The 18867-nt window shown below is 44.4% G+C and overlaps 1 protein-coding gene across 1 annotated transcript in view; it reads left to right on the top strand.

Moving 5' to 3' along the window:
• Window positions 1–311: 311 nt before the first annotated feature.
• Window positions 312–18867, top strand: part of LOC141060367 (pancreatic triacylglycerol lipase-like) — a 70065-nt gene continuing 51509 nt past the window's right edge. Inside the window, exon 1 of the mRNA XM_073556573.1 lies at window positions 312–464. The gene's annotated coding sequence lies outside the window, so the exon portion shown is untranslated. The remainder of the gene's footprint in view (window positions 465–18867) is intronic.

Genomic DNA, 18867 nt, shown 5'->3' with positions numbered 1-18867 from the left:
CACTTGGCTGTGACTTTCGGCTGCCAGCGGGTCTCCGGCCTGAAGCCCCTCAGTCTCCTTTGTGCCTTTACAGCTGTGGACTTCAGAGTGGATGTTTGGAGGTCTGTATTTGACCTTGATATGATGGCAGGACGCTGGAGACAAGTTATTCCACAGTGTGGTAGAAGAGACGGTGCATCAGCTGAGGCGGGTGACAACGCACAGGTGCTGCTGGACGGCGGCCAGTCCGTTATAGATAATTATTCTTTGTACTGCTTCCAGCCTATGAGCGCGGGACGTCCCGGCATTAATGATGTGTACATTAGACTCTTCACATTTGCACGCTCCTCTATTAATACTTCTGCAGCTTCTTCTCTGCACATTTCCATCCTGACGACTTCAGATCTCTCCTCTCATCCGCGTCTCTGAAAATAAGGTCCTGGTCCAACGGATCCATCAGGCGCAGTGTGCACGGCCATCTACCGGTGAGAAATACTTAACATAAGCTTTAGGGCTCATTCACACACCGACATGGGACAGCACATAGGTGCCGCATAGATGGTTGTGCAGTCACATCCCAGACCAAGACATCCATATGTCAGACCAAACTCAGACCAGGGTCCGGTATCATTTTTTTCAGGACCAGCTGCAAGAAATAAGACGTGTGAAAAAGAGCATAAAATATCATGTGCTGTCCACTAAAAACCGACTAGAACACATACGGGAGACACATATGTGTGAATGGGTCCAAATAAGATTATACAAAACATTACATCCCTACAAATAGAGGAGGTCCACAATAACCCCCAAAAACTCAAGGAACATGAATCCTGACATTAGAAGCTGCAATAATGTAACATTAAAGCATGGAGGTGGGACGCGCAAGGAGGAAGAAAAAATATTTTCCAAATCTGTCAGAAATGAAATGTAGCGTCGTATAAATGTAGATATATTCATTACATTTGAAAGCTAATTATAATAATAAATGTTATTTCTATAGCGCCAACATATTCCGCAATAAGCGAGGACATCACAGAGTAACACATAGCTCACCGGGTGCAGGAGGAGCGAGGGTCCCGCTCACATACTACACAACACAGGAGAGCTGACAGATCCTCTATATACTACACCACACAGGAGAGCTGACAGATCCTCTATATACTACACCACACAGGAAAGCTGACAGATCCTCTATATACTACACATCATAGGAGAGCTGACAGATCCTCTATATGCTACACCACACAAGAGGGCTGACAGATCCTCTATATACTACATCACACCGGAGAGCTGACAGATCCTCTATATACTACACCACACAGGAGAGCTGACAGATCCTCTATATACTACACCACACAGGAGAGCTGACAGATCCTCTATATACTACACACAGGAGAGCTGACAGATCCTCTATATACTACACCACACAGGAGAGCTGACAGATCCTCTATATACTACACCACACAGGAGAGCTGACAGATCCTCTATATACTACACCACACAGGAGAGCTGACAGATCCTCTATATACTACACCATAAAGAAGAGCTGACAGATCCTCTATATACTACACAACACAGGAGAGCTGACAGATCCTCTATATACTACACCACACAGGAGAGCTGACAGATCCTCTATATACTACACCACACAGGAGAGCTGACAGATCCTCTATATACTACACACAGGAGAGCTGACAGATCCTCTATATACTACACCACACAAGACACTGCCTCTATATACTGCACCACACGAGACACATCCTCTATATACTACACCACACAGGAGAGCTGACAGATCCTCTATATACTACACCACACAGGAGAGCTGACAGATCCTCTATATACTACACCACACAGGAGAGCTGACAGATCCTCTATATACTACACAACACAGGAGAGCTGACAGATCCTCTATATACTACACACAGGAGAGCTGACAGATCCTCTATATAATACACCACACAAGACACTGCCTCTATATACTGCACCACACGAGACACATCCTCTATATACTACACCACACAGGAGAGCTGACAGATCCTCTATATACTACACCACACAAGACACTGCCTCTATATACTGCACCACACGAGACACATCCTCTATATACTACACCACACAGGAGAGCTGACAGATCCTCTATATACTGCACCACACGAGAAACATCCTCTATATACTACACCACACAGGAGAGCTGACAGATCCTCTATATACTGCACCACACGAGACACATCCTCTATATACTACACCACACAGGAGAGCTGACAGATCCTCTATATACTACACCACACAAAACACCGCCTCTATATACTACACCATAAAGAAGAGCTGAGAGATCCTCTATATACTACACCACACAGGAGAGCTGACAGATCCTCTATATACTACACCACACAGGAGAGCTGACAGATCCTCTATATACTACACCACACAAGACACTGCCTCTATATACTGCACCACACGAGACACATCCTCTATATACTACACCACACAGGAGAGCTGACAGATCCTCTATATACTGCACCACACGAGAAACATCCTCTATATACTGCACCACACGAGACACATCCTCTATATACTACACCACACAGGAGAGCTGACAGATCCTCTATATACTACACCACACAAAACACCGCCTCTATATACTACACCATAAAGAAGAGCTGAGAGATCCTCTATATACTACACCACACAGGAGAGCTGACAGATCCTCTATATACTACACCATAAAGAAGAGCTAACAGATCCTCTATATACTACACAACACAGGAGAGCTGACAGATCCTCTATATACTACACACAGGAGAGCTGACAGATCCTCTATATACTACACCACACAAGATACTGCCTCTATATACTGCACCACACGAGACACATCCTCTATATACTACACCACACAGGAGAGCTGACAGATCCTCTATATACTACACCACACAAGACACCGCCTCTATATACTACACCATAAAGAAGAGCTGACAGATCCTCTATATACTACACCACACAAAACACTGCCTCTATATACTACACCATAAAGAAGAGCTAACAGATCCTCTATATACTACACCACACAGGAGAGCTGACAGATCCTCTATATACTACACCACACAAGACACCGCCTCTATATACTACACCATAAAGAAGAGCTGACAGATCCTCTATATACTACACCACACAGGAGAGCTGACAGATCCTCTATATACTACACCACACAGGAGAGCTGAAAGATCCTCTATATACTACACCACACAAAACACTGCCTCTATATACTACACCATAAAGAAGAGCTAACAGATCCTCTATATACTACACCACACAGGAGAGCTGACAGATCCTCTATATACTACACCATAAAGAAGAGCTAACAGATCCTCTATATACTACACCACACAGGAGAGCTGACAGATCCTCTATATACTACACCATAAAGAAGAGCTGACAGATCCTCTATATACTACACACAGGAGAGCTGACAGATCCTCTATATACTACACCACACAAGACACTGCCTCTATATACTGCACCACACGAGACACATCCTCTATATACTACACCACACAGGAGAGCTGACAGATCCTCTATATACTACACCACACAAGACACTGCCTCTATATACTGCACCACACGAGACACATCCTCTATATACTACACCACACAGGAGAGCTGACAGATCCTCTATATACTGCACCACACGAGAAACATCCTCTATATACTGCACCACACGAGACACATCCTCTATATACTACACCACACTGGAGAGCTGACAGATCCTCTATATACTACACCACACAAAACACCGCCTCTATATACTACACCATAAAGAAGAGCTGAGAGATCCTCTATATACTACACCACACAGGAGAGCTGACAGATCCTCTATATACTACACCATAAAGAAGAGCTAACAGATCCTCTATATGCTACATCACACAGGAGGGCTGACAGATCCTCTATATACTACACAACACAGGAGAGCTGACAGATCCTCTATATACTACACACAGGAGAGCTGACAGATCCTCTATATACTACACCACACAAGATACTGCCTCTATATACTGCACCACACGAGACACATCCTCTATATACTACACCACACAGGAGAGCTGACAGATCCTCTATATACTACACCACACAAGACACTGCCTCTATATACTACACCATAAAGAAGAGCTGAGAGATCCTCTATATACTACACCACACAGGAGAGCTGACAGATCCTCTATATACTACACCACACAAAACACCGCCTCTATATACTACACCATAAAGAAGAGCTGAGAGATCCTCTATATACTACACCATAAAGAAGAGCTAACAGATCCTCTATATACTACACCACACAGGAGGGCTGACAGATCCTCTATATACTACACAACACAGGAGAGCTGACAGATCCTCTATATACTACACACAGGAGAGCTGACAGATCCTCTATATACTACACCACACAAGACACTGCCTCTATATACTGCACCACACGAGACACATCCTCTATATACTACACCACACAGGAGAGCTGACAGATCCTCTATATACAACACCACACGAGAAACATCCTCTATATACTGCACCACACGAGACACATCCTCTATATGCTACACCACACAGGAGAGCTGACAGATCCTCTATATACTACACCACACAAGACACCGCCTCTATATACTGCACCATAAAGAAGAGCTGACAGATCCTCTATATACTACACCACACAGGAGAGATGACAGATCCTCTATATACTACACCACACAGGAGAGCTGACAGATCCTCTATATATTACATCACTCAGGGGAGATGACAGATCCTCGATATACTACACCACACAAGAGGGCTGATAGATCCTCTATATATTACATCACACAGGAGAGCTGAAACATCCTCTATATACTACACCATAAAGAAGAGCTAACAGATCCTCTATATACTACACCACACAGGAGAGCTGACAGATCCTCTATATACTACACCATAAAGAAGAGCTAACAGATCCTCTATATACTACACCACACAGGAGAGCTGACAGATCCTCTATATACTACACCATAAAGAAGAGCTGACAGATCCTCTATATACTACACAACACAGGAGAGCTGACAGATCCTCTATATACTACACACAGGAGAGCTGACAGATCCTCTATATACTACACCACACAAGACACTGCCTCTATATACTGCACCACACGAGACACATCCTCTATATACTACACCACACAGGAGAGCTGACAGATCCTCTATATACTGCACCACACGAGAAACATCCTCTATATACTGCACCACACGAGACACATCCTCTATATACTACACCACACAGGAGAGCTGACAGATCCTCTATATACTGCACCACACGAGAAACATCCTCTATATACTGCACCACACGAGACACATCCTCTATATACTACACCACACAGGAGAGCTGACAGATCCTCTATATACTACACCACACAAAACACCGCCTCTATATACTACACCATAAAGAAGAGCTGAGAGATCCTCTATATACTACACCACACAGGAGAGCTGACAGATCCTCTATATACTACACCATAAAGAAGAGCTAACAGATCCTCTATATGCTACATCACACAGGAGAGCTGACAGATCCTCTATATACTACACCACACAGGAGAGCTGACAGATCCTCTATATACTACACCACACAAGATACTGCCTCTATATACTGCACCACACGAGACACATCCTCTATATACTACACCACACAGGAGAGCTGACAGATCCTCTATATACTACACCACACGAGAAACATCCTCTATATACTGCACCACACGAGACACATCCTCTATATGCTACACCACACAGGAGAGCTGACAGATCCTCTATATACTACACCACACAAGACACCGCCTCTATATACTACACCATAAAGAAGAGCTGACAGATCCTCTATATACTACACCACACAGGAGAGCTGACAGATCCTCTATATACTACACCACACAAAACACCGCCTCTATATACTACACCATAAAGAAGAGCTAACAGATCCTCTATATACTACACCACACAGGAGAGCTGACAGATCCTCTATATACTACACCATAAAGAAGAGCTAACAGATCCTCTATATACTACACCACACAGGAGAGCTGACAGATCCTCTATATACTACACCATAAAGAAGAGCTGACAGATCCTCTATATACTACACAACACAGGAGAGCTGACAGATCCTCTATATACTACACACAGGAGAGCTGACAGATCCTCTATATAATACACCACACAAGACACTGCCTCTATATACTGCACCACACGAGACACATCCTCTATATACTACACCACACAGGAGAGCTGACAGATCCTCTATATACTACACCACACAAGACACTGCCTCTATATACTGCACCACATGAGACACATCCTCTATATACTACACCACACAGGAGAGCTGACAGATCCTCTATATACTGCACCACACGAGAAACATCCTCTATATACTACACCACACAGGAGAGCTGACAGATCCTCTATATACTACACCACACAAAACACCGCCTCTATATACTACACCATAAAGAAGAGCTAACAGATCCTCTATATACTACACCACACAGGAGAGCTGACAGATCCTCTATATACTACACCATAAAGAAGAGCTGACAGATCCTCTATATACTACACAACACAGGAGAGCTGACAGATCCTCTATATACTACACACAGGAGAGCTGACAGATCCTCTATATACTACACCACACAAGACACTGCCTCTATATACTGCACCACATGAGACACATCCTCTATATACTACACCACACTGGAGAGCTGACAGATCCTCTATATACTACACCACACAAAACACCGCCTCTATATACTACACCATAAAGAAGAGCTGAGAGATCCTCTATATACTACACCACACAGGAGAGCTGACAGATCCTCTATATACTACACCACACAGGAGAGCTGACAGATCCTCTATATACTACACCACACAGGAGAGCTGACAGATCCTCTATATACTACACCACACAGGAGAGCTGACAGATCCTCTATATACTACACCACACAGGAGAGATGACAGATCCTCGATATACTACACCACACAGGAGAGCTGACAGATCCTCTATATACTACACCACACAGGAGAGCTGACAGATCCTCTATATACTACACCACACAGGAGAGATGACAGATCCTCAATATACTACACCACACAGGAGAGCTGACAGATCCTCTATATACTACACCACACAGGAGAGCTGACAGATCCTCTATATACTACACCACACAGGAGAGATGACAGATCCTCTATATACTACACCACACAAGAGGGCTGATAGATCCTCTATATATTACATCACACAGGAGAGCTGACACATCCTCTATATACTACACTACACAGGAGAGCTGACAGATCCTCTATATGCTACACCACACAGGAGAGCTGACAGATCTTTTATATACTACACCACACAGGAGAGCTGACAGATCCTCTATGTGCTACACCACACAAGAGAGCTGACAGATCCTCTATATACTACACAACACAGGAGAGCTGACAGATCCTCGGTATTCTACACACTGGAGAGCCGACAGATCCTCTATGTGCTACACCACACAGGAGAGCTGACAGATCCTCTATACACTACACCACACAGGAGAGCTGACAGATCCTCTATATGCTACACCACACAGGAGAGCTGACAGATCCTCTATATGCAACACCACACAGGAGAGCTGACAGATCCTCTATGTGCTACACCACACAGGAGAGCTGACAGATCCTCTATATACTACACCACACAGGAGAGCTGACAGATCCTCTATATACTACACCACACAGGAGAGCTGACAGATCCTCTATATACTACACCACACAGGAGAGCTGACAGATCCTCTATATACTACACCACACAGGAGAGATGACAGATCCTCTATATACTACACCACACAAGAGGGCTGATAGATCCTCTATATATTACATCACACAGGAGAGCTGACACATCCTCTATATACTACACTACACAGGAGAGCTGACAGATCCTCTATATACTACACCATACAAGAGGGCTGACAGATCCTCTATATATTACATCACACAGGAGAGCTGACAGATCCTCTATATACTACACAACACAGGAGAGCTGACAGATCCTCGATATACTACACACTGGAGAGCCGACAGATCCTCTATGTGCTACACCACACAGGAGAGCTGACAGATCCTCTATACACTACACCACACAGGAGAGCTGACAGATCCTCTATATGCTACACCACACAGGAGAGCTGACAGATCCTCTATATGCAACACCACACAGGAGAGCTGACAGATCCTCTATGTGCTACACCACACAGGAGAGCTGACAGATCCTCTATATACTACACCACACAGGAGAGATGACAGATCCTCTATATACTACACCACACAAGAGGGCTGATAGATCCTCTATATATTACATCACACAGGAGAGCTGAGAGATCCTCTATATGCTACACCACACAGGAGAGCTGACAGATCTTCTATATACTACACCACACAGGAGAGCTGACAGATCCTCTATATACTAAACAACACAGGAGAGCTGACAGATCCTCTATATACTACACCACACAGGAGAGCTGACAGATCTTCTATATACTACACCACACAAGAGAGCTGACAGATCCTCTATATACTAAACAACACAGGAGAGCTGACAGATCCTCTATATAGTACACCACACAGGAGAGCTGACAGATCCTCGATATACTACACACTGGAAAACTTACAGATCCTCTATATACTACACCACACAGGAGGGCTGACAGATCCTCTATATACTACACCACACAGGAGAGATGACAGATCCTCTATATACTACACCACACAGGAGAGCTGACAGATCCTCTATATACTATACCACACAGGAGAGCTGACAGATCCTCTATATACTACATCACACAGGAGAGCTGACAGATCCTCTATATGCTACACCACACAGGAGAGCTGACAGATCCTCTATATACTACACACAAGAGAGCTGACAGATCCTCTATATACTACACCATCCTGGAGAGCTGACAGATCCTCTATATACTACACCACACAGCAGAGCTGACAGATCCTTTATGTACAGTACGTATTTGGAATGTGCTCCGATAGAGCTACCCACCCTGTAATTTTGTAGACCCCAGCTTCAGTGGAATCCAAGAAATGGATTCCTACTTAACCGGTTCATACAGGCAATTTGGGTTTGGACTTAAATGAACACCAATGTCATGCTGAGTAAGATGATACTTTGTTAGTCGGTACACGAGGTTCCCTCCCCGAGAAATGATACTTTTCAGTTTCCAGTACGTATTAGTCCCCCTGAGAAAAGAGGAGGGCTGCCATAGCTCAACCCCTTCAGTGATGTCATGACCAGGGGATATAAGACAATGAGGGCTCATTTTGCAAGGATCTTTGCCCTGGAACCCTGATACAGAGAGGCTCTGTGATGTACTGTATCGCCTACTCCCCCCCGCACCGCATGGTCTGCTATGAAATAACTTAAGCAACTGTGTTTTCTCCTTTTAATCCCTGTTATTTTGTAATCGTTTGTACATACTTCAATTGTCTCATGTTGTAATATCTTTTTATACCTTTTGTAAACAATGCCTACTTTTTGGAGTAAAATATAAAATTACTAGCTTCGCTTCTCCTTGCTCTATAACATATCTTAATATCCTCTGAGGCTAAATTCGCTATTGATTGGGTTGGCTTCTGACCCATTACTAATTATAGAAATAGGGGCTAGTGGCGGCGCCGTGTCCTGGGCTTGTTGGGCAAAGCTAGCTGTGACGGAACGGGTTTTATAAGTGTATTGCCTGGCTGCAGCTGGGAGTAGTTATATTTCCCTCGTTGCAGGGTGCCTAATAGCCAGTACACATCCAGGCAGCTTGTTGGGCAGCTTATTACCCTAGGTGTAGTTCCCTGACTGACCTGAGGGTAAGGGGTGCACCAGAGAGCTCCAAGTTCTAAACCGGAACTGTAAAGTGGGATATACATAAATCCCTGCTGAGAAGAACTGGGGGAAACCAAACAACCCCGGTTCCTGACAAATTGGTGGCAGTGGTGGGATACCCAAATATATCCTTCCTGCAGATTTATCACATATTGGTGGCAGAGTTGTGGGATAATAGAGTAGTGATCTGGTCTGAGCAATCATTCCTCTCACTAAAAAGTTGCATGGTTCTTGCGAAGACCCTGCGCAAAAGTTTTGGAGAACAAACTCGGTGTTTATTAGTCCTGAGACAATAGTTTGTATAGCAATTACCCCATCCCTTCTCTTTGTTTTTCTGTCCTATCTTTTATTTGGCAACCATGGTTAAGCTGGGAATTTTTTTTTATAAGCATGAGACTATTGAAATATGTACAACGATTACAAAATAACAGGGATTAAAAGAAGAAAACCATTTACAGTTCCTTAAGTCATTTAACAGCATACCATGCGGTCGGGGGATGGGCGACACATCACAGTGCATTACAAAACCTCTCTGTATCAGGTTTCCAGGGCAAAGACTTCCTGCCAACTGAGCTTACACTATCGTATCCCCCCTGGTCGTGACATCACTGAAGGGGCTGAGTTATGGGAGCCATCCTCTTTTCTCAAAGGGGCTAACACGTACTGAAAACTCATAAGTATCATATCTCGGGGAGGGAACCTTGTATAGTGACGAACAACGTATCATCTTACTCAGCATGATGTTGGCGTTCATTTAAGTCTAAACTCGAAGTACTTGTATGAATCGGCTAAGTAGGAATCCATTTCTTGGATTCTGATGAAGCTGGAGTCTAGAAAACTACAGGGTGGGTAGCTCTATTGAAGCACATCCCAGATATGTAACTTTCATACTTATAACATCAACTGGGGTCAAGATATGCCCTAATATTTAGATCTTAAATCAACTCTATCTTACACAACAGAGCAGATGTTTCAGACAAAGGACAGGTTTCTGCTAATTAACACATTCCTGAGGGAGGGGTTTGAATGGCATGCAGGCGAAGAAAAGGAAGCTAGTTGAAGAGAGAGCTCGCAGCCATGATGGGGGGGGGAAGGGGGGGTCAAAAGCCCACAGCGCATGTAGCAGAGCTCAGTGTGTGTGTGAATGGAAGATTTTAGAAAGGTACTTTGAAGGTGAGCATTTTCGTAGTATAATTACAACTCCTCCTTCTAGACCTGTCCTCTGCCTTCAACACAGTTGACCACTACCTCCCACTACAGATCCATCCTATCTTCCTTTGGTGTCGGAGACCTCGCCCTATCCTGGATCTCCTCATACCTTACCAACCGCACATTTAGCATTTCCCACTCCCACACCACCTCCTCATCTCGCCCCCTCTCTGTTGGTGTCCCTCAAGGCTCTGTCCTAGGACCCCTTCTCTTCTCAATCTATACCCTTGGCCTGGGACAACTCATAAAGTCCTATGGCTTCCAATACCGTTTATATGCTGATGACACTCAGATCTACCTCTCTGGCCCAGATGTCACATCTCTGCTCTCCCGTATCTCGGAGTGTCTATCAGCCATATCCTCTTCCTCCGCTCGCTTCCTCAAACTCAATGTGGACAAATCTGAACTAATTATCTTTCCTCCATCTCACATACCTTCCCTACCTGATCTATCTATCACAATAAATTAATTCGCACTTTCCCCTGTCCCGGAAGTCCGCTGCCTCGGAGTAACCCTTGACTCTGCCCTGCCCTTCAAATTGCACATCCAAGCTCTCGCTACCACCTGTCGCATCCAGCTAAAAAATATTTCCAGAATCCGTCCTTTCCTCAACCCTCACTCTACCAAAATGCTTGTGCATGCCCTAATCATCTCCCGCCTCGACTACTGCAACATCCTCCACTGTGGCCCACCTTCTAACATTCTCACACCCCTCCATTCCATCCTTAACTCTGCTTCCCGACTAATTAATCTCTCTCCTCGCTACACTCCTGCTTCCCCTCTTTGCAAATCCCTTCACTAGCTCCCAAGTTCCCAGCATATCCATTTTTAACTACTAACACTGACCTACAAAGCCATCCATAACCTTTCTCCTCCGTATATTTCCAAACTAATCTCTCAATATATTCCCTCACGTAATCTCCCGTCCTCCCAAGATCTCCTTCTCTCCACCATGCTTTTTCGCTCCTCACCCAACCATCTCCAAGATTTCTCCCGAATATCCCCCATCCTCTGGAACTCTGTGCCCAAACATGTCCGGTTATCCACCACATTTGGATCCTTCAGACAGAACCTGAAAACCCATCTCTTCAAAAAAACTTACAACCTATAATGACCACGCGGCCACCAAAACATCATCAGAGCTACTGCAACCCCTGACCTACTGGCTCTTCTTCCCCACCATGCTGTAGCATGTAAGCCCGCAAGGGCAGGGTCCTCTCCCCTCTGTATCAGTCTATCATTGTTAGTTTGTTTACTGTAAGTGATATTTGTATTTTGATATAACCCCTTCTCATGTACAGCACCACCGAACCAATGGTGCTACATAAATAAATAATAATAATAATAGAAAATGGGGTATAGACCCTGAACTCAGGTAGAAAACACTAGAAAATGGGGTACAGACACTGGATTCGGGTAGGAGACTCTAGGAAATGGTGTATAAACCTCGGACTCAGGCAGTAAACACTAGAAAATGAGATATAGACCCCGGACTGGGGGAGGATACACTAGAAAATGGGGCATAAACCATGGCCTAAGGCAGGAAACACTAGAAAATGGGGTAGAGATCACCAACTCGGGCACGAGGCACTTGAAAATGGGGTATAGACACTGAACTTAGCAAGGAAACACTAGAAAAGTGGTGTAGAGACCCTAAAATAAGGAAAGAGACACTTGAAAATGTAGTTGAGACCCCACACTTAGGCAGAAAACTCTAGAAAATTGGGTGTAGACCCAAGACTCATTAAGGAGACACTAGAAAATGTGGTAGAGACCCCAGACTCAGGCAGGAAATACTAGAAAATGGGATACAGAAACAGGAAGGAATCATTAGTAAATGGGGTAGACATCCTAGACTTGAGGTGAAGACCCTAGAAAATGGGGTATAGACCTCAAACTTGAGCAGGTAACGCTAGAAAATGGGGGCGAGAACCTGGACTCAGGCAGGAGACTCTAGAAAATGGAATATTGACCCCAGACTCGGACAAAAACAACTAGAAAATGGAGTTTAGACCCCGGACTTTGGGAGAAGACACTAGAAAATGGAGTATTGACCCTAGACTTGGACAAAAAACACTAGAAAATGTATAGACCCTGGACAGGGAAGAGACACTAGAAAATGGTGTAGTGACACTGGAACTGGGCAGTAAACAATGGAAAATGAGGTATAGACCGTGGACTCAAGACGGAAACACTATAAAATTGACTCGACACCTCAGACTAGGAGAGATAACACTAGAAAATAGAGTATAAACCCTGGACTAGGGCAGGGAACACTTTAAAAATGGTGTAGATATCAAAAACTCAGTCAGGAAACACTAGAAAATGGTGTAGAGATCCAAAAATAAGGAAGGAATATGTTAGAAAATGTGGTACAGACCCTGAACTTGGGAGTAGATGCTAGAAAATGGTGTGTAGACCCCAGACTCAGGCAGAAGACTCTAGAAAATGGGGTAGATTCCCCAAACTCAGGCAGGAGACTCTAAATAATGGGGTATAGACCTTGGACTCAAGAAGGTTATTCTAGAAAATGTTATATAGACCCAAACACAGGCAGGAGACACTCGATAATAATAATAATCTTTATTTTTACATAGCGCTAGCATATTCAGCAGCGCTTTCCAGTTTTTCACACATTATCAGCGCTGTCCCTAATGGGGCTCACAATCTAAATTCCCTATCAGTATGTCTTTGGAATGTGGGAGGAAACGGTAGAACCCGGAGGAAACCAACACAATCACAGGGAGAACATACAAACTCCTGGTGTAGAGACCCCAGAATAAGGAAGAAGACACTAGAAAATGGGGTTTAGACCCTGGACTCAGGCACAATACTCTAGTAAATCGAATAAAGACGCTCGACTTGGGCAAGAAACAATAGAAAATGGTGTATAGACCCTAGACTTGGCAGGAGACTCTAGAAAATGTGGTATAGACCCCAAATTCAGACTCTAGAAGATCAGCACAGGCACAGATGACTGAGAGACGGGGCACTTTGTGATAGCAACCTCCAACTCCAACCAAAGAGGCCGCAGCATTCACTATAATATGAGGCTCTAGATAAGCATGAACTAATACCGGGTCACATAAGAAATGTTCCCTTATCTTCATGAATGCTCCCTTATCTCAGGCCTCAGCCTTCTGTGTGACATCTGCCCCTTCTTTGGCAACTTAGTCAGTGGTTTGGAAGAAATGTAAAAATTTGACTATGCATAGGCAGAAATCTACTAATAAGTGGTGGAGGTGGTGCTATACAGAGAGCAGGAATATGAAGGACGACCTGCCAGCAGGTTTACTATCTATAGTGACGGACTTCCATATCTTGTTGCTCCAATTTTGGCCAATTTGGCTCTGAGGTGCAACTCTCAATACTGGCAGGGGCCATGGGAGAATCTTTCATTGCTAATCCAATGAATGGCTCTTGGATTGGGACATGAATTTGAGATTGGCTTATAGCTTCCTCGTCATATTCCTCATCATCCCATGGTGAGGATCCAGTTGAATCTGGGTTAATGATGGCTCCTTGAGACTGAGGTATGTTACAAACCTCATAGATTTTGATAGGATTTATAGGAACTTCTTTAGTGCCATCATAAATGAGTTTGAATTCCCATCTCTTATTAAGGGCACAGCGGAGTAGGGCCTTCCACTTGGCTGGATCAGGGTCATCCACTCCTTCATATTTGCCTGTCTCCACAGCCCATGCCTTGAAGTTTGTGTTCTCCTCTTCATGCTGAGGACTGTGACGTGTTGCGTGCTTCCATGGGGTTTGAAACCTCTCGGCATTTCCGTCCAACCAAGTACGACCAGAATACATTCCGCTGTCCACCTGAGACACCAGCTATGGATTTAAAACAATGCTCCAACCACACCCATTTTGCAACTAGTGACACCCATGTCCACGCCCCAACCACACCCATTTAGCACTGCTGATCACACTGACTGGTACTGAGGGCACAGTGGCTGGCATTATGAGTACAGTGGCTGGTACTGTGGGCACACTGACTGGTACTAAGGAAAAGAAAGAAAACAGAGAGAGAGAAAGAACAGAGTGCGAAAGAATAGAGAAAAGAGAGACCAGAGAGAGAAAGAAAGAACAGAGAGAGAGAAAGAAATAAGAGGGGAAAGAAAGAAAGAACAGAGTAAAAGAAAGAACAAAGAGACAAGCAGAAAGGGAAAACAAAGAAAGAACAGAAAAAAGAACAGAGAAAAAGAAAGAGAAAGAAAGAAAGAACACAGAGAGAAAAAGAGGGGACAGAAAAAAAGAACAGAGAGAGAGATAGAGAGAGAGAGAGAAAGAGAGAGAAAGAAAGAGGGGAACGAAAGAAAAAAAGAAAGAAAGAAAGAAAGAAAGAGGGGAAAGAAAGAACAGAGAGAGGACAGATAGAACAAAAGAACAGAGAGAGAAAGAGAAAGAAAGAACAGAGAGAAAGAAAGAAGGGAAAGAAAGAAGAGAAAGAGGAAACAAGAGGGGACAGAAAAAAAGAACAGAGGGAGAGCGAAAGAGGGGAAAAAAAGAAAGAGCGGAAAGAAAGAACAGAGAGAGAGCAAGAAAGAAGTAAAGAAAGAAAGAGAAAGAGCAGAGAGAAAGAACGAGGGGAAAGAAAGAACAGAGAGAGAAAGAACAGAGAGAGAAAGAAAAAACGAAAGATTAGAGAGAGAAAGGAACAGAGAGAGAAAGAAAGAGGGAAAGAAAGAACAGAGAGAGAAAAAAAGGGGAAAGAAAGAACAGAGGGAAAGAAAGAAAGAGGGGAAAGAAATAGGAAAGAACAAAGAGAGAAAGAAAGAACAGAGAGGAACAAAGAGGGGACAGAAAAAAGAACAGAGGGAGAGTGAAAGAAAGAACAGAGAGAGAAAGAAAGAGGGTAAAGAAATAGAAAGAAAGAACAGAAAAAGAAAGAACAGAGAGAGAAAGAAAAAAGAAAGAATAGAGAGAAAAAGAAAGAACAGAGAGAGAAAGAAAAAGAGGGAAAGAAAGAACAGAGAGAGAGAAAGAAAGGGGAAACAAAGGGGAAAGAAAGAGAAAGAAAGAACAGAGAGAGAAAGAAAGAGCGGACAGAAAAAAGAACAGAGAGAGAAAGAAAGAGGGGAAAGAAAGAAAGTGGGGAAAGAAAGAGCAGAGAGAGAACAGATAGAAAGAAAGAACAGAGAACGAAAGAAAGAACAGAGAGAGGGAAAGAAAGAACAGAGAGAAAGAAAAAAGAAAGAACAGAAAGAGAAAGAGGAAAAGAAAGAACAGAGAGAGAAAGAAAGAGGGGACAGAAGAAAGAACAGTGGGAGAGTGAAAGAAAGAGGGGAAAGAAAGTAAGAACAGAGAGAGAAAGAAAGTGGGGAAAGAAAGAAAGAATAGAGAGAGAGAAAGAAAGAAAAGAAAGAAAGAACAGAGAGAGAGAGAAAGAAAGAAATAAAGAAAGAACAGAAAGAAAGAAAGAAAGAAAAAAAGAGGGGAAAGAAAGAACAGAGAGAGAAAGAAAAAAAGAAAGATTAGAGAGAGAAAGAAAAAACAGAGAGAGAAAGAAAAAGAGAGGGAAAGACAGAACTGAGAATGAGAAAGAAACAGAGAGAAAGAAAGATTCTATAAAGATACTATAGCAGCCCGGCTCCCATTGTAGTGCCCACCTGAACCTCCCGATGCAGGACATATCATGATCCGCTCACATGGCTGGCATCCCCGATTCCAAGGCAATCCTGCGGTCCGCGCTGTCGGAGGAGGACACGGTGATGGATCTGAAGCATTCCTGGTTCCGTCACAATCTCCTCATGATATTACCTCATTTTCGGTCAGCTTCCAGCACATCACTTCTGGTGGACCATCATGTGCGAGTTTTAAAGTGCTCCTCGGGGCTCCGCCATGTACTCCTGTGTCCGTGGGAAAAGCCCGCTTTGTATGCCTCGCACACACTTGGCTCCGCTCCGTACATCCCGTACACATATGGCTCCACTCCGTACATCCCGTACACATATGGCTCCACTACGTACTGTACACACACAGCTCTGCTCCGTACACATATGGCTCCACTCCGTACACCTCACACACACACACGGCTCTGCTCCGTACACCTCACACACACACGGTTCTGCTCCGTACACCTCATACACACACAGCTCTGCTCCATACACACGCAGCTCCACTCCGTACACCTCACACACACACACGGCTCTGCTACATCCACACTATAAACCCCTCCTGACCCCACACATAAACTTCCCCCCATCCAGCACCATGACACCCAGCACAGCAGAGTCCTGCAGACAGGAGGCTCCTGATCATGTGACCCCTGACTCCTCCCCTCCTGTGACCTCATCACAGGTCCTTTGCGTACAGAACACACAGCCCAGCCACATCATTGCAGACTGCGGTGGGTCTCTGGGAGGGCGAGGATGAGGTCGGCGCATGGGAGGGCGTGGCGGCTCAGTGCAATGCGGGAAAAATAGTGTCCCGGGGGGCATGGGTGGGGGGTGTCAAAAACGAGACTGTCCCGTGGGAATCGGGACGGTTGGGAGCTATGCAGCAGCTCTGCACACTTGTCTCTTCAGACTCTAACCCTGCTCCGAGTCTGACTAACTTCAGGTGGAAGGTCCCTTGTCCTAGCACTAAGACCCCCTGTGTCTGTTGCTGGGGAAACCCCTTACCCTATATTCTGTGCACACACTACCTTCTGTCCTAAGCCCCAACATATGTCTTTCATGCATCACATCACTATGCATTATAATTCCTTACGTTAGCACATAATGTCGGGGTAGCTATTTAGGGAGGGATAAATTAACCCTTCACGGTTGAGCCAGTGATGTCCAAATTATTCCAGTGTTGCTAGCAACTCAAATGACCACACGGAGACTGGGGTCTCTGTATGGGAGGATCGAGACAGATCACTAAGCCCCTTTATTTTAGTCACTTCTTTTATAATATTTTGCTTAATTATGCAAGGTTCTCAACTACCAATAACATCATGGTAATGCTTCACTTTGTAAGCCAATAATATTGCTAGAAAACCAGAACTGCATATATGTCCGTATCCAAATAGCGTAGAAAGTAGTATAATGGCATATTCTTCAGAGTTTTACACTCCCGCCTCCCTTACCTTTGCACCTGATGAGAACAGTCTGGTTTCATGACAGCCCTTGCCAATTACAAAAATTTATCTTACAGCAACAAAAATGAAGAAACAAAACCTTCAGAGAATGGACAAAACGAAACTTCAGCTCTGATTTTAGTATTAACCCTTCACAATAACATAGGCGGACATCTTACACTTCACATGACATAAGATGTAGACAAGACACAGGACGTGACTCAGATGACAGATCACATTATACACAGCGGTGATGTCTTCAAGGGGGAGCAGGGCAATATGTCCGTCTCCTTACACCAGCTCACCGATGGTGCGCGACGTTACCCCGCACCGGAACTCAACATTCGATTTGTTGCCATGACTGTGTACAGCAGAGGGCAGTAGCGAACACCAGCTACAATGTGCCCGTTGTTATTACCGGAGTATGGATGTCTGACATCTGTGACATCAACAAAGATGGTGAGCAGCGATGGCTCTGTAGGAAGGTGGACCGGGCCGGTGGTACCTCTCTCGTGTCAGGTCGGGAACTGTCAGGGCTGTCACCTTTGCTGTCGGGGGGAAAGCTTTCTGACCCAGACAGACCTTTACACTCGACTTTAGGGGGTGTGACAGAGGTAAAAGGGACGGTGTGCGGGAAAGCGAGAGACTTGGCAGAAAGGCAG

This window comes from Dendrobates tinctorius, unplaced genomic scaffold (assembly GCF_039654945.1).
Source record: "Dendrobates tinctorius isolate UK_male_01 unplaced genomic scaffold, ASM3965494v1 ptg000236l, whole genome shotgun sequence".
In the NCBI taxonomy this organism is placed as follows: Eukaryota; Metazoa; Chordata; class Amphibia; order Anura; family Dendrobatidae; genus Dendrobates; species Dendrobates tinctorius.
Note: the sequence above shows the minus strand (reverse complement) of the source record. Positions and strands in the feature narration are given on the sequence as shown.